Source organism: Falco biarmicus, chromosome 1, assembly GCF_023638135.1.
Source record: "Falco biarmicus isolate bFalBia1 chromosome 1, bFalBia1.pri, whole genome shotgun sequence".
Lineage (NCBI taxonomy): Eukaryota > Metazoa > Chordata > Aves > Falconiformes > Falconidae > Falco > Falco biarmicus.
In genome coordinates, this window is record NC_079288.1 from 58,184,182 (window position 1) to 58,202,385 (window position 18,204).

At 44.3% G+C, this 18,204-nt stretch overlaps 1 long non-coding RNA gene across 2 annotated transcripts in view; it reads right to left on the reverse strand.

The window, feature by feature from the left end:
* Positions 1–18,204, reverse strand: part of LOC130144406 (uncharacterized) — a 31,547-nt gene that overhangs the window by 5,913 nt on the left and 7,430 nt on the right. The window contains exon 2 of one of the 2 annotated variants that reach the window (XR_008820114.1): positions 16,721–16,814. This is a non-coding gene — a long non-coding RNA (uncharacterized LOC130144406). Of the gene's footprint in view, positions 1–112; positions 422–16,720; positions 16,815–18,204 lie in introns of those variants that run through there. The other variant, XR_008820115.1, reaches the window with a different exon arrangement.

An 18,204-nucleotide genomic window follows, 5' to 3' on the forward strand; every position in this document is an offset into this window, starting at 1 on the left:
CGATCACACCTTGTACCTCTGCGGAAAAAACACCGAATGTGGCTACAACCCTCAGGCCCTGCAAGCTACTGAAATCAACGCGGGGGCAGACAGCTGTGTTTCTTGGCTGTACCTCTAAGATGCTCTCGGCCCACACAGCAGCCCGACATGGAAGGAGGAGGAAGACAACTTGCCCTTGGTCTCCCTCCTGCTGCAGCTGTCAAACGGTTTCTTGTCAGTCTTCCCCCTGGTGGCACATTCCCCATCCACAAAGGCAGCACAATGGGAAGCCCCATGGACGCTCCTGCTGGAAAAGCTGCACAGTCCACTCCTAAAACACATTTTCCTCAGATCCTGTCTCAGGCTGTCACACAGCTGCTCCACAGTGGTTCTGCCAAAAAAAAGAACCACTGCCAATCTGAAGTATGTTTTTCCATTATTTTCTTCCCAGATGAGCACAGTAATACATGTGTGGCACAACTGTCCAGAGAAAAAGATAAGCAGTCAAAAGTATACCCTGGTTTGCGATTGGTAACAGATCAAAGGCAACACACAAATTTTAAATTAGGGAAAAAAAAAAAAGCTGGCTGACTTAAAAGAACAAGTCTCTTGCCTATTATTTTGCTCCAGCAAATGCTGGAACTTACTCACTGTATCTTAATACTGGTGTTTTGGGATGCCAAGTGCAAGTAAACTTTCTACCCTTTTCCCAGACTTTTCCATCTAGTTATAAATACTGAGAGTGGCACAGTGAAATGCACTCTCACATCCCTAGGTTCAGGTCGAGCACAAGAGTTCCTCACCTTGGAGCTCACGTGATGTGGGCCACCTCAGCTGGTGGTGACACCACCAGAGTTCTCAGCAAAGACCACCTTGACGTACAGCCTGATGTGAGTAAAGAACTAAATACAAATAAGCACTGAGCGGTGCCAGTTATGCTTGTAAATGAGGAAAATAACTGGAAGACTGTCTAAGGTGAGAAATTTGACGACTAGGATTCAGAGGGGCATCCAAGAGACACACTTTGAATTTCATCCCTTTGAATTCTGAGTTAGGTCAGGAAACACTGCCATCTTCCCTCAGTTTCTTGGACCAGTTGGAGGACAGCAGAAGTTGTCTTCAAAGTTTCCATGCCCAGACAGGGTGTTTAGTGTTCTCTCTGAAATATCAAATATGTGTGATTCTTGTTAATAGCCTAGAGATCCCTTTAGTTATTGTGCCTTGGAGTGTATAAACAGGGCTTGAAGACTATGAAACTGCTCGCTAATATTAAATCCCACGACTCCATAGGGCACATCAATTTACATAGAAACCAGGCACCTTAATTGCATAGTTAGAGGTGTCATTAAACTGGGAGCAATTCAGTCACCTTCCTGTCATATGCCACTGGTTCTATCCTGCCTATGAAAGGATATTTTAAACTGGCTGAATTCCATTACCGAGGGCTGACTGCTAAAACCAAGTTATGTTTAATTACCCACAAGGTACATGAGGCAGTTTTGTGGGGTGTTTGGTGACCTCGGCATTCTGGCAGCCCGGCTGTGTGTTAGCCAGCAGCCCTGGCACACTCACACGCTTGCTGGGAAACGCATCTGTCAGCTTTTATTGCAGTAATTTGTTTGCCAAATAAAGACATATGACTGGGGTTTGAAAAAAAAAAATCATTAATATGGAAGATAGGCAGAGAAAGTACATGGATGGTACCTCAAGGGATGCCTTCATCACCATATGGCCTTTGATGAGCTTACATGGGTAGGTAGAGCGCCAGACAAAAATTGGGAGTGTTCAAATAAGGCTCAGCCACAGAGCTCCTGTTCACGGGCCTCTGACTCAGGCTCTTTGTAACACAGTCCATCATCTTCTGATCAGCCATGCCCTTCCAGGACACCAGTTAGTCCAAAGAGCGTGTTTGGCATCGTAGCAAACATACCGATGATGACGAACCCTCCATAGCTGGCTGGGACCGGGTCCCTAACTCTTCATTTTCCTACTCAGCCTTTGTCAGAGGTATGAGCTGTGCTACTGAAGACATCAGGCAAGTTCAAACTTTCACGCTCCCTGATGAAGGCAAGGAGGAGATTTTCCTTCCCTGACATGCAAGTCTGCTTTCTTCCCAATGAGAGACCCTCAACAGAGGAGACCCGTTCAGTACCACCCTCTGCACTAGCTGCTCCCACCGACCCCCCCGGTGTACCACAGCGTGCTCCTAGCACGCAGGTGAAGAGCTGCACAAAAACCCCAAACAGGGCAACATCCCGAGCATGTGGTGATCAGATCTGAACTATGACCCTTCGAGAGGCAGCTATGGGTGAAACGACAGGAGGCACAAATGGAGAATGCAAGCAGTCCTGCAACTGCACATAACAGCACAGGACTGCACAACAACCGGACTCCATCCCTGGCCCTGGAATGACACACACACGGCAGCTGGTGAGTTTTCCAGTGGCAGGTCTGCCTGGGACAGCCTAGGATCATGGCAGCTCCAAAGTGTGTGAGGCTGCCAACAGTGACTACAAGGTGATCTTGAGCATGCAAAATAGTACGTGAGGGGGATTTTCAAACCTTGCTGTTAAAAACATCCTTGGAATGATGGCTGCGTCCTGACACTCAATACGGACAACCCACGCCTCACATCTCAGTGGCGGGGCAACAACTCCCTTAGGGGATGTGTACAGACTGTGCAGATGAGGTTACCCTTCGATGACAGTGCTTTTGAGAAGACAAATGTCTTGCACCCGTAAGGGAACTGTACAGAGCTGCAGCAGAACAGGCACAGGCTGCTCCAGTGGTATCAGCTGGCTCCAGTGGTCCCAGGCTTCGCCCATGGGCCTTTCAGCCGAGGGTGAGGCTGCCTGGGAGCTGCCCAAACATGTTCAAGGGACTGGTAGCAAATTTTCTCTGTGCACCTCTCCACTCCCCTATTTATACTGTTGTAATAAGGTGAGTAAACTCAACCACACGGCAGATAAGAGAACTGGGCAAATGCTTATATCGTCCACCCAGAGGCAGGTAAACACCATTTACTTGAACTTGCAAATCCTGCTGCTACACACTGTCCTCAGATACACAACCACAGCAGAGACAAGTCAACTAGCCTAACCTGCAGAAGCAGTTAGTTAAAGAACAGTTAAAAGCCTCCATTATGCAGCATTACTGAAGGGGGGAAAGTTACAAACACGTTTCATTGGTCTGTAACTTCCAGAAGCCTGGACCTCAAACTCGGCCCTTTTGCTGCCGTCACAGTCCAGCAAGTCACGCTGAAGACACTTGGGACCCAGCTGCCATTGGCTTCTGTGGCACTAGATCAGGTCCTTCCTTAGTACCATATATAACAATTTGCTTCTGATTAAAATGAATCCTCTTAGCTGCTCAGAGAAATGCACCTGAATTTCTCTCCCGAAGGAACTCTGAACGGGGCATCTAGAAGGTCACTTCTAAGAAGATGACAGCCAAGAAAACCAAAAACACATTACAAAGGAACTTGGGCAGCCGTGAGACAAGCAAGTAGATCAGACACTGATGAAATCACCATGCTCCCTGAGCTGTTCATATGTGATTTATCTCAGTTGTTAGTTAATTTGTAACAGGCATTTCCCCTGCCCTTTGCGAAGCAGTTGGCAAACTCACTGCAGAGTTGCTGCCGGTGCTCCAGCAACAAACATCCAAGCAGCATTTCAAAGCAGATGTAGTAAATGGAGTTCTTACTCCAGGTAAGGACTGTTGTTTAAACCCCTGTTTCTCCTGTACCTGAAAACAAACAAACTCTTCTGCCTACCCCAAAGAACTGAAATGCAACATCCCTCCTTTCTCCACCATATTCTGCTTTGTGCCACAGGTGGCTTTCTTCCTACCTAGGTACAACATGTCATTCCTGTCTCCTAAGCAGAGCGTTCTAAAAGGCTCCAGAGTAGATTCTCTAACAATGGCTACCAACATTCAAAGTCTTTTACGAAGTGCATTTGCAACAACACTAAACCAGGGCAGCATCAGGGCAAGACAAAGGGAGAGCTCTTGCAGCCTCGCATTTCAGCACATTACGGTTTTGCTGCAGAGCTTCCAGTCTAGCCCCCAGTGACACCAACCTGCCAGAAGCTCTTTAACAGACCTACCAGCAATTTTAAAAGCACTATACTTGGAATACTGGCACGCTTACCTGCAAAATGCAAACGCTCAAGCTGCCTCCTCTGGTTCCAGATGTTACAGCCCTTTGGGCTGCTGCAGAGTTTGGGCTGCAGCTGAGGGCCCTCATCCCTGGTCAGCCCCCGCAGCTGACAGTGCTCCTGCTCTAGGAAGCCCAGTGCCAAGCCAACACCACTCTGGATGGGCCCTAGATGTGCCAGTTTTCCCCCAGTGGGAGCTGAGGTCTCCGGTGGGATAAACCAGCATGGACACAGCCAGTGTTAACGCCGCTGTGCTGCCCCGTGCACACGTGCTGGCTCGCTCAGGGATCTGTATGGCGGGCCAGCAGGCAGCCAGGGCATCACAACACCCGCACGCCTTGACACAGTGGGATTTCGAACTCCTGGTGGGACCCAATCCTGCCACCACTGCTCCTGGATTCAGTTAGGGCTGGAGCCCCCAGTGTGAACAGATTCAAAACAAGTCTCTATAAATTAAACTGGAAGAAGCCCCATTTGCCTCTGAGCCTCCACGGCTGGGCGTTCCACAAAGAACAACAACCTGAATTTGTACAGCCTACCCAGCCTGCACTACTCACCCCTAGCGCAGAGGCAGCCCTAGCAGCTGGGATCCCGACGGGTACCCTCCACCAACAGCAGAGAGCAGGCACTGGTGTCGCTTCTAAGCATAACAGAGTCTTAGATTAAGCAGCAAGCAGCTAAGGCTGCGAATTCAGAACCAGAGTATTTCTTTATCTTGCCCGTGGTAAGCGTGTGTGTGTGCGCTTTGGAGTTGGATGCACCCACCGCAGCATACCATGTGGGGGTACAGCTCCCCATCCTCCACACAGGTTGCTCCCCCCAACACACACCTTTTCCTCCTCCTACTCCTTCCTTCTCCTCTCACGACTCTCTGCTTCCCGACTTTTCCCTTTTACTCTTACCCTCCAGTTTGTTTCAGGACCCCAACTTTTTCTCTCCATCTCCCAGCTCTGTGTTGCTGCTGTGGTCTTGAGCTTTTGCTGACGAACAGGCTGTCAGAGCCTTTACCCTCAGCTGCACACTTTTAAGTTTAGGCCTCTGTCTACCAGGAAGATTCACGTTGGGTATAAAGCACTGTAGCTGGCAGTGTTTGCCAGATCCTGCCCCAACAATAATAAAGTTTCTTTGCCTCAGGACCTGCTGAACCCAAAGACTGTTTTCTCTGGCATGAGAGGCCAATTTACTCCTCGAGATAAATATTAAGCAAACAGGATTTTTTTTTTTTTTTAACTTTAGGAACTAAGAAGCTAGAACTTTTTCCTACAGCCACAGTCACACCCTTGTGTCTGTAATGCTGAGCTATTTTTAAAGAATTAATTCCTGCGGTATTTTCCTAATAGCCATAATGCAGTGGGGCATTCTCTCAGACACACTTTGCTGTTATTACTCCATCTCTGCCTTGTGACTATGACCTTCCAAATACAGAAAGATTAGCCAGCTGTCTAAAGAAAAAAAAAATATCTCTCTTTGTAACCTTTGTTCTATCACTTCTTTTCCCTGGGCAGCAGCTCAGATCTGGCAGGAAACTATCTTTTAGTTCCTGCTATAAGCCTCCATCACATCTTGGACATGATCAAGTCCTAAATGTTGCAACTTGGACTTTCCACACACTAAGAAAAGAAAATAAAAACTTGTACCTTTTGCCAATGTTTAAATAAGCAAAACCAGTGAACCAAACCCCAAGTGAAGTACTGTTGCCCATCCATGTAATAATGACACTTTCTCTACCCAAAACCATAACATTAGTAGCTTAAAATGACAAAGGGGCACCAACATCAGCCATTCCAACAATCATACTGTTCCCTTCATCTCAGGAGATGACAAGCAGACTGAGTTTGTGACTTTGCTAGTAATTCTAATAAAAGCACAAAGTCCATAGCAAATGATGATACAGGCCCACATCAGCTTGGGGACCTCTTGTTAAAATTGCATTCAGAGACAGAGAGGTTAGCTGTCCTCTCTCCTCTGTACTTGCTCCCTCGTTTAAAATACAGAGCATGTTTTCTAAGACTATGTAAAGATAAACACAGATTAGGACAAATATCTCCTTCCCCTGATTTCATTGTCTGAACCCTCATTAAATTCCTCGGTAAGCAAGGTCAGAGCCCATCTATTTTCTATTCATACACACAATTTATTTCTGCTTGCCCATGGTCCATGCCTGGGGACAACACTCCCAAGCAATCAACCTTTCACTCTCAGCTCCTGACCCCATTTCTCTTCTCCTGTCCTTTTACATTTTCCAGCCTTCTGGCCATCTCCTAATCGTGAAATCAGCTTTTTTTGCTGGCAGAGCCAAGAGAAGAGGCAGTGGCAATGTGCCCTTATGAAGAAGAAATTGCCTCTTGCCATGTTTTCTACCTGCCCGAGAAAGTCTGCAGCTGTCTGTCCTCCTCGCCCTAACCTGCTCCGTTGCAGCTGCCCACAGCCATGTTTGTAAGGCCACAAGATGTGGCAAGCTCCAGAAGAACACCTCGTGGCTCTAGCTCACATCTTGTCAGACTCCCCCTGCAACTGCAAATGCACCCTGAGCCAAAAGCCTATTTCAAGTCGAAACCTAACCTACTGACGTATAATGAGTCCAGCAACTGTTAATGGTAGATTTTGAAATTTAAAAGGTTTTCCCAGCACGTTAATGTTCTTTTCCCTCTACCTAATGAGTCCAGCTTCAAACTCCGTCCTAGAGAGGTGCTGAAAATAAGATACTGTGAGATATGAGCAAATCAGAGCTTCACCCATTGGCACAGCCCACGTGTTCCACCTCCCTCCTGGAGCTCAGGCACTGACTTCAGAGGTGGCAGGACTAAGCTTAGTGTTACTGCTACACTAGGAAAGTACATTTACATAATTTCAGCTTATAGCAAAATTATAAGAAAGGTTTTAATTCAAATGGTGCTATACTGGTTTTTCATCAGCTGATTTTCCAGCTCATGAATTCCAGCATAATTCATTTACTCAGAAATAATATTTAATTCTCATTTGTATGTGAATCACAAAACTTATTTTGCTTCTTCCACATCAAACTTAAAAACAGGTGATGGGTTGCAGAGCTCTCTAAAGCTGAACACTAATTGCTGGCTGAGAAAACAAAAACCAAGAAGTTATCAACAACTTCTGGCTAATTTCAGAGGGCAAAAGGGAAGAACTTCATTCAACAAAAAAAAGGCAGCAAAATCCCAAGAGAACAAAGTAAGCATCTTTTTCCTCCGGTCAACATGCTTACAATAATTCCAGTCATTTATCTACATTTCTAGACTCTTTATTTATTCTGCCAGACATCGGAAATGAAAAATAAAATCAACTTTTGCTCCCCTCTGAACAAGCCACAGTGAAGTGCATGAGACGACAACCTGAACACACCTCTAGCAGGCAGCCAATTCCAATACCACACCTTTATTTATATAAGAAGGACAGCACATATATGTATATTTTATATATTTTAATATATATTTCACTTCTAAAAAATATGCTTACTTATATATTCAGGTAAAACATGTAACAAGGGTTGCTTGAGAAGTGCTGCCAAGGCTGCCAAGTGCTGGGCCACCGGGACCTCCTGACCTTCTCCCTGGGGCTTGCGGGGGGAGCAGGCGCTACCTAGGAAGGAACAACCTCCCCTAGTGACAGTTTTTCCCCATTTCACAGGTGCAAATCCTCAGCAGTTTGTCAGGCTCTGCTTGTTTTAAAAAAAGCTTTCGGTCTCCTGACATTTTAAAAGGGTTCAAAGAAACATAACATGAGCTAGTTAAAAATACCATGTGGAAGGAGTATACACCCCCACCCCACTCTAGAGCCAAAATCACAGAAAGCAAAGTTTGTACAGCCTAATAGCTCATCCTGCCTATCCCCTGCTCCTGCAGGACTCCTCCAAAACAGTATCTGCCCCGTTGCCTTGCCTGGTGGGCTATGAAAGCCCCAGCTGAACCCCATCTCCCCAGCAGGCATGCAAATGGTACCCCTGCACATGCCCATTTGTGGCACAAAGAGGCTCTGAGCTGAGCTGGGCACCCCCAGGTACCTGAAGTAAACAGACACTGCAGAGCTCACACCGCAGCACTTTTCCTGACCTTCAGCTAATTTGAAACTCCTCTTCTTGGGAGACCACCCAAAACGTCTTTGTACAGCTTAGGTTGTGTCTTAATCACCCAGCCAAACTTGTGTCCCGCAGCTCTTTTGATCTTTCCTGGTTAATCCAACTTCTCCGTCCCTTTGCCACTGTCGGTGGGGATTCCTCTCACCCCCGGCAGCTGCAGGGAGCGGGGCAGCATGGTAACTGCAGGCACCGGTGCATTCCCACACCTGACACTAATACAGCCCAGCGCTCAGACAGGGCTCACCAGTGGAGCACAGCAGCGCGAGCTGAGGTCCCGGTTGCTATTGCTAGACTGCTTTTGAAACTGGAACAAGATTAAGGTCTGTCTGTGCCACGATGCGGTGTGGACACACTGTTTTATTACCAAATCCATTCCCAAACATCAGTTCACAGCCGTGTGCCTGCTTTGTTTGTGGCACAGACGACATTAACTGCTTCTACAACAACTTTAAATGTCAGAGGGCTTAAGCACACCCAAAGCCCACTGCCAAGCCATTCGGTTACAGTCCTTGCTCCTCTTCCAGTTCATGCTCAATCTATTTCCCACAGCCTGGGAGAACCAGGGCCAGGGACTGCTTCAGGGAGAAGTAAAAATGATCAAGAGACAAATGACAAATAACAACATGCAGGTAATGCAAGTAAACCACCACGACCAGTATACAGGCTCTTTGCTGGGCAGATTCCACATATCCCAGATTTCCCCTAATGCTGAACAATTACACAGTGGCATTTTATATTAAAAAATAACATAAACTACACCACCAGTCCTACTGTATAAAATAACAGAAGGTTACAGACTGTGCACTGAGTAACCAGGCAATGAGGCTTCCTGCATGACAGCTCTGCCATATTTTGACACTGTGCCAAAGCCTGACAGAAGCCGTGGATTACTGCCTCTTAGTGATGCCTCCAGGCTGCTCCTCCTGCCACACAGCTCATCATTGTCCTACTGTCAGCATCAGCATGCTCTGAACGCCAAAATACCAAGTTTGGGATTAGGGTGTGTTTCCCGCTACCTTTGTGCTGATGCAGAAGTGATACCATGAAGCAGTGGGAGAGGAGGCACTGAGCTCAGACTAGAAAACATCTAAAGAATTGATGGAGAAAATCCTGTAAAAGATTGTTTTTGGAAAGTCAATAGCGCCCAAATAGGTGATGCTACAATATTTAATACACTTTCATACTGTGCCATAGTGATCCATGAGAGATCTTACATGAGATGCTGTATGCACAGGGAGATTTGTGTTCAGGGGAATCCCACCTATTATGTCATTTGCTTGAACAGAAAAAAACCCTGAAATGGTGTTTTCTTCTCTTCTTTAGGTTATTTTTCATCTGAACAGATTCCATTCAAAGAAAGTGTTCTATGAAAAATGACTTAACCCTTGTAATACCCTCCTGACAGTGGTACAGTGCAATCCTTCAAAAGAAACTTTCCCCTCAGATGAATTCAGCACAGCCTGCTGACAGCAGTTAAGGCATTGCTCTCTTCATTGAGCATTATAAAATTGTCTCCTGAATACAAGAGTTGCATTTCACGTCCTGTCAAGGTTAATATGCAGGATAAATACTCTCCTCACTCATAATTTAGGATATGGGATGTTGATTGCCATGTTTTCCTACATATTACATAGCAAACTTCAGGTGTTTAAGAGAGCTCCCACTAGGCCATGTCAGACTTCAGAACGCAAGCAGGATTTTATTTTAGCTACTCTGTTCTTACTTTCCTCTGATACTAAAAAGCAGCAATCCTCTGTAAATCTGAGATACTTCAATTCACAACAGTGCAAAAAAAAGAACTCCGTGTTTCTTACAGGGATTGCTCTGAGCAGAGCTTTAGCTGAACAACAGCTGTCACACCAGCGTCCTCCATGAAAAGTGAAGTGCCAGAAACCGAGGAAAAGGAGGAAAAGAGAGCAAGAGAGGAGAGAGCAGGCAGCAGAGAGAGGAGAGCACGGGCAAGAGACAAGAGAGAGAACACCACCAGCCACCCCCCACCTGCCCCCAGACAGACACAGATCAATTTTGTCCCTCAGAATACCTTCCCTAAGAATCATTTTTCCCCCCCATAGAAATAGATATACCTTTAATAACTTAATAATAACACTATCAGTATTTATTTTTAACACTTTGCCACAGAAACTCTGGGCCACTTTGAATAGTTAATCTTTTCTCCAAATGAACCCTTATGTTTTCGTAGCAGTTGTATATGCCCTGATAAAGTACAATGACGTCTCTCTGAAATATAACTACTGTGCATTTTATTCGGCAAAAAGGTGGAATCTCCTTCTGGAAATTGTTTATAATTCGGAAATCTACACACCCCTCAACATATCTTGGTTACTCAAGTTCATAATGACAGAGAAGTCATTCATAGAAATAATCTCTTAAGCCCAGAGCAGAAAATTCGTACCTGAGGACATGAACCACCACATGCATGAAAAGACGACGCGAGTTTATCTTGGTTGGTCTCGCATCTGTACGGTTTTGTGTCAATCTGCAGAGTTTCACTGTCAGTACAGCTACTACTGTCTGCACTACCAAGCTAGAGCAGACTAATTAGGTCTAGTTAACTCTGAATCCTGCCCTCAATGTGTCCAACAAACCTCCTGACAGTTAGGGAAAAACTTGCCCATTTTCATTTTCAGCAGCAGTATGAGCTATTGAGACTTGTCAGAGATGTCGATATTTAAATATGCTTCACAAACTTCTGAGTTTTGGCTGCTTCACTGTATTTCCCGAAAGCATTATGCCTGCAGTTTTCCCCCTCTGAAGCACACAGCTCATCCATGTCAAAATAAATTTAACACCTATTAATTTCCATCCTTCTGCTGAGACAATTATTTCACACCTCCAGCAGACAAGGGCAATGCAATGGCAGGGCAGCAGGTTGCTAACCCAGCGTCACAGAGAGGGTTACAGCCCTTTCCCCCCACTGCACTGTGCACACTTGGCATTCCTCTGACTGTAGGTTTCTGGCAAAATATAAACCAGATCTATTTTTTTCAGTTTTGAGAGAGGTCTTCCCTGAGTTCATCGACTTGGGTGTCAACTTTACCTCTTTCCATTTAAAGAGGGATGCAGTTTTTCTTGTTCTGTTGTAACTGATGAAGGCTTTTTTCCCAAAAAACATTTAACAGGGAAGTTAAACCCTACATAGAAAACACTTCATAAATGATGAAAAGCTGTCACCTTTGATAATTCCCTTTTCAAGAGAAAACAGCAAAACAGAAAACAAGCATGTTGTAAAGGAGCAAGGGATAATTCTTAAAGGAAACTAAATCCATGGATCTGACACAGCAGCAGTACAGCTGGCTAGAGCTCCACTTCTTGACTTTCTTTCCACATCAAAAGTAAAAAAAATAAAACAAGACATTTTCTAGTGTGGAGTAACTCAATCTCTCACAGGAAAGCTCTCCATTTGATTAAAACCACTGCATCCTGTCTCTTAGCCAAATTAAACTCAGCTTTAACTGGAATTCTGCTTTACGTTGCCTCCTTGTTACAATCAGAGTGGGTGTATTTTTCCACGAGAAAGTACTGGCACAACTGCAAAGGAAGCGTAGTTATCATCATGCTTCTACCCCAATGCCTGATTAAAGCAAAAGCTGAATGAATTAATTGTTCTTACATTTGGGAAATCAGGTGTTCAGCACCAGCCCTCTCCATCTGAACATCATTTGACACTGCTGCCACTGGTCAGCGGGAAGCATGGCTGCTTACTACTGAACACTGCTCTGCCAGCGCAGCTCTGCAGTCTCTCACTCAGAAGACATTAATTTAATTAAGAGTATTTTAAAACAGACAAAAGGCAACTAAAAAGCCTGTCAGCCACTGCATACATTTTCCCAGCTTCTGTTCTTCGAATATATGAGCTCATCACAGACCTGCCACTGATACAACATGCAAGCTATCAGTCCTCTTGACTGTACAATGCCAGTAGCACACAACGAACCACCTCTCCACCTTGCATGTTACTCAGCTCAGTGGCAGCATCTTATCACCCCAAACTACTTTAAGGAGGTGGTTACTTTTTTGAAACTACCCAACAGACTTCAGACATGGTTCTTTTTAAAAATACACCTACAGGATTCCTTCTGTAGCATGAAAGAGGGTTAAAACCGTGGACACCTGGTGAACACAAGTAAAATCTTCCTTCCAGAAATCTAGGTGAGCAGGGTTTAGCACTGTTGGATGAAGAGCTGTGCTTTGTCTACACTTCTCATCCCTGAGCCTTGAAGGAAGGTGCTCCAGGGGGACCACGGGTGTAGAAGATACCTGTTAGCAGTACCTGCAAACCTGTATGTAGACATCTGACAGTTGAGGAACACTCCTCAAGCCACACAGAGCAAACGTTACAGCAGAACCAGTGATCTGCAACTAATTCTACTCTCACTTTTGGAAGCCCCACCCCAGGGAACTCTCCAGGCTGCTGCAGAGGGTCTAACAGCTCTTAGGCTAGACACACACCGAGGACCTTATGCTGTGATCATTACAATGGCAGCTGCTGGGTTTATATTTTTAAGTATTGTAACAAACAGGTAAATGTTTAGTTCTGGATCCCCATACAAATCACTGGACAATTTAATCAGCAATACTCTATTTCTCTGCATACAAACCATGATACTGATGCTGTACTAAGGTAGACAGTCCTCGTAGTCTCCGTTTACTGGAGTTACTAGGTACAGATTCAGCCCAGAAAAAATAATTCCATGATGGCTTTTCAAATATTGGTATTAAATGCCTTGAAACTGTAATTTATTCATCATTTGAACTACAACAGCATCTAGAAAATCAACTGCAGCTGGACCTCGCATAAGCATATAGGAAAACACATCCATCTCCCAGCTGGCATATGCTTTAAAGTCAGTCAAATCAGGCACACACTGAAAAAGGAAATTAAGTTCTAATTAAGTTAATTGAGCAGCCTCCACTTGGTGGCAGAGGCAGGAATAAACTTTCAGTCTCTCCAGAGCAGTTTTGTATCCATGTGTTCATGTTCTCTCACTGGTGGTTAAAAGAAACGGTGGTGAAACATCATCCCCAGCTCAGCACAGCTTGAGAAATATGATTCTCATAGCTCACACAAACATCAGTTCATAGCACATGAGGGAACTTCAACATTGCTTTTTAATGTCCAGTCTGTTAAAGTTTCATACTCAGCTAGCTCTGCCAAAATTGTGGTACCAAATGACAAATTATCATATCATCCCATTGATTTGCACTGGAATACACTCCCTGAAACATATTCAAGGAATGCACGTACCCAGAAGCTGCAAAAGTAAAAACCCCAGGAAACAAACAAAAAAAGGAGGTAACAATAGCAGAATTCATAGCAGGAGCAGCGGCGTATCAGAACAATGACAGAAAAACAAGTCTTAACAACGTACAGAAGTCATGCAGGACAAATATGACTGCTATCGTTGTGCTAGAGAGCAGGAAAGACAGACAGATGAAACACGAGCACACAGTCAAGTTTCCTCCTACCGTTAAGTATGGAAGTTTCTGGCCAAAACAATCTTATTTACTACCAGCCTCAGTATCTCACCTCAGTGTTCATTCAGGAGCAGATCAGATTCAAGCAGTTTTCTGTCTAACTGACATTTTTTGCTCACCATGAATCCTAATAAAAACCACAGGGAATGAGACACATCCAGAAAAAAACCCAGTATGAATTAATTCATTTTACTTTTCTCCTTCTGGGTCCCAATCTACATTGCTGCTCTTAGCAGATGCATCTACCAACAGGAGACAGTGACCAGCTTGGTTCTCAGCTAACAACGCACAATGATCTTCTTGAGTAGGACTATCAGATTTGCTCCAGTTTCAACAACAGACTAAGCTACTACTGTAAAGGTAGTAAATTTTTGCAGCTACTCACTATCAAGCTTGCTGCATTAATGTCAGGTTTCCTGTGTTCAGTTTTAGCCGTAAAGAAATCATCAGGCCTGATCATGGACTGAGTGTAAATAACATTTATATCTTCAGAGGCAGTAAAAAGGAAAGAGAAAGGAGACAATAAATGGCAGAATCTGTGTCGCAGGGGAAAACTGGAGACTTGCATCCCTCTGTATTCTAGTTAGCACTCTGCCTTTCAGCTCCAAGCTGAATGCATTGCCACTGGGAGGTACTGAAGTCTTGCTCAGTAGCTGTATACAAATCACAAGGACAGTAAGGGAAACAGCAGGATATGAAGTCTGGCTAAAACCAAAAACCCCTAGGCACAGGGTTTTTGCACAAAAACCCTAGGCACAAAACCAACACAGTGCTGCCAGCAGTGATACATCTTGTAAATAACAACTGAAATAGCTGATGGTTGCTTGCAAAAAGGTGGGGGCAAAGACACTGGAAAAGACAATCTGCTATATTATATCAAATAAATGTCTTATTTCTCAGGATATCTTCTGTATGCTTAAGTGTGCTACAGTACACGTGCCATGTTAAATGACTTTCTGCAACATGTAAGTGCATATCTGATAATATTTTCTTTTGCTTTTATTTTCTGCATGTCATGATTTGAACATCTTCTGAGAACCTGAGCTGTTGGTTCACTCAATGAAAAGTGTACCTCGTTCACGCATGACTGTGCCTGAGATTTCACAAAGGCCAGACCTACCAGTGGGTCTCTGCAAAGCAAACACAGTAAAGACAGTAAACACGTGAATACCTCTTAAATAATTACACTAGCGCAATACTGGGAGAACAGATGCATTCCAGACTTGTACACAGTTCAGAGTTTCTGGATAACAAATTTGTTCAGCAGTACTTGACATTAATCCCTTTGTTCTCTGTACATATTAAGTTTCTCCCATATGCTTTTTTGTAGTTAGCAGATAGAGTACGGGGAGCTGTCTGTTAGCTGCAAGTACTCTGAATACTGAACAGAGAGCACAATTTCTACTTTTTTTTAATGGCAAAAAGCCTTCCGTGCTGACAGTACATTCTGAATGCCTACACAAACAGTTTATTTGACTTTGCAGCTCTCCCAGATTTCCCATAGCCCTTCTTTCCCCTTTGAATGGGTCAGAAGTTCAAACTCTTCAAGTAATACCCAACTGTAACTCCCACCTGCACTGCCAATATTCTCCAGCTCTACTGATATAGCAAGAGGCCCACTGGGAGCCTGAAGACTCTGGATCTTTTGGATTAAGGTACAGTAAAATATTCCTTTTAATTAAGCATAATTCTTTATAATTAATCTGCACAGAAAGCATTAAGTTATCTTGCTATCTCAGATTTCCGCAGAGAAAAACTTTACAGTTCAGATGATCCCATATCTATCGTTATAAATCATTGTACCTTAATAACACAGCCTGCAAGTACAAAGAGCTTCCCACACACTCCTTCTAATCAAAACAGAAATGCTGCCGTATACAGCACACACACGAATTCCAGTCTTCAGCAAAAACAAGCCCTGCCACAAGACGCTCTGTAGAGCCAATTTGTTGGCATCGCTGAGGTGCTCTCCATTCACAGCTCTGGTGTTTGCCATATGTCAGCAACCCAGGAACCATCAGTACAAGCCAAGTCAACCGCAACCCTAGTGACGAGGCAGTCTAGTTTCCCAGACATGCCCTTTTTGGAAAACTGTTCCCTAAAGTCTTGTTCTTATCTATCAAAATCAAGGCTGTCTTCCACTTTTATTAAGACTGCGCAGGATTTTGCTTAGTGTACTTAAAGATGTGCAGTACACTGTGTGCAGAGATGCCCACTTCAGCACCAGCTTGGTTATCTTCCCTTGGAAGAGGAAAGAAGTACTCCACCATGATAGTAACTTGGGATTCATTTCATGCAGCATTAACAGCCCTCACCCATCCTCCCAATCCTGCTGTTGTGGTGAGAACAATTGCACCAGAGAGGGAGGACAATTCAGAATGAAATATTTAAAACTGAAAGCAAAAAGACATCTCAGGCCTTGAGCCCATGCTGGGTGCCATACATTTGTGCATTTTTAGGTTTTCTCTACCCTGCAGTCAAAGCTGAACACACGCACACAAGACACAGTCACAGGTTCGCAGCGTGTCACAAGCAGCGCTTCCTCAGCAGCTAATCTATATGAGCTGTAGACCAGACAGACACCTCCAGAATGATGTTTTCTTTCAGATAAACAGAAATGAACCTTGGTCTGTGCTGAAATGCTTCTTTATTCTTGCCTCTTAACTAATCAGTCACGAATTCTGAATAACCCTATACCATCTTTCCACAAAATAAGTCTGGTCTCTCTTATAAAGCACAGCGGCATAAAGAAGTAACTATTCCTTGTAGCAATTTGTGCTCTAAAAAAGCTCAGGAATTGCTGTCCATTTGGTCAGTATTTACTCCTACTAGCTCTCATTTGTACAGGCGAGAGCAGCACTTTTGGCAGGACTGTGTGTGTAACTTGCTGCTTTTAGAGAAGGGCAACAGCCAGTTACCCACAAGCACGCTGCTGTAACACAGGGGCAGCCGCATCACAGAAGGTACAGAAATAGTCTAACCACACTGTTACCTGGTTTGGTGAGGACACCAGCGTGTCAGAGATCAGCAGGCTCACACTCTTCGGTTTGTCCAGGAAATGGAGTTCCAGCATTGAGGGGACAATCCTGAAGAAATGCAGGGAATACGAAGTTCAGATTCCTCCTCTCTCTTTCTCCTGCACGAGAGTTTCAAATTGACTTTTGATTTCAGATAATTTTCCATTTATAGTTAATTGTTATGTCATTATGTCTGGAAGGATCCACTTAAAAAAAAAAATTAGTTATCCCTGGGAATAACAGATAACACAACGTACTACGCAAACTCTCTAAAAGCACCATCTGGGCTTTCAGGAGCATACGTGCAGTTGGGGAGCGAGGCAGGGGAGGCAGGTAGGAAAAGACAGCCTATGTTCATGTACAAGGAGAAACCTGGGAGTATGCAGGACAGGCCTGAGAAGGAATCAGGGTTAGAGGTCGAGCACCTGGTGAATCATAATTTTTTTCCAAGTCTCAAGATCTTGACTGACCAACTGACAAATCTGGGTAGAACATCTATTATACTCAGTATCCGTCTTCTGCACACTCATTTGCTTTCACTGACATAAGTCTTCCAAACTTTTAATGACCTTGATGAAAACAACATAATTTCAACTTTCTTAATACTTCACTTTTAAAAGCTACAATAAAAAAAATGACTTTTGGTCTAAATCCTGTTTTCTTCTAAATACTCAAAAAACTGATGGGATAATTGTTAATGCTTGACTGCAAGCAAGAACAATCCTATCCTGGAAGTACCTACATATAAGAAATCACATGGTTTCTCAGTGTCCATGGTTATCACTAAAAAAACAACCCCCCAAAAAACCCTATCCACTTCTTTTAAGGTGGTAACAAAAAAAAAAAAAAAAAAGAGGGAGGGGAAAAGTACTTCTGAAATGCAGTATGTACATGTGCACTCATACACAAAACCTACCTACAGTATGCTCCTTCAGGAATTTAATGTATAGTTTTGGAGAGTTGTATATGATCAAATGTTATGAGCCTCTCCTGCAGTAACATTTGCCTGTCCTGTCTCTTCTGTGAAGCTCACACTGAACTTGAGTGTGAGGTGGGGTGGGGGGGCACGATTACTTACTGCTTTGCACTCTAGGTGGGGATTGACAGGCAAGCTTTCAACATCAGCCAAAAAGCAATCAGCAATTACAAACTGCATCGTGTGACGAAGACCATGCTGTACACATGTAAAGCGTTCTAGCTACGCACTGTCGCCTCACCAAGAGTTAATGAGATAATTTTCCTCCTTGGAGGCTACGCCACTGTTAAATCCAGAAGTAAAGGCAGCCTTTGCACAAGCAGTACCCCCCATAGAGCAGGCCCCTGAAACAAAACATTACCTAATTGCAGGCTGCAATTCAACTACTACAGCCAAGAAAGGCTCCTGTCTGACACTAACTGCTTGCAAGTGGGATGTGTTACTTGAACGTGAGAAGCTCCAGGATGTGTGTGCATACTCTCA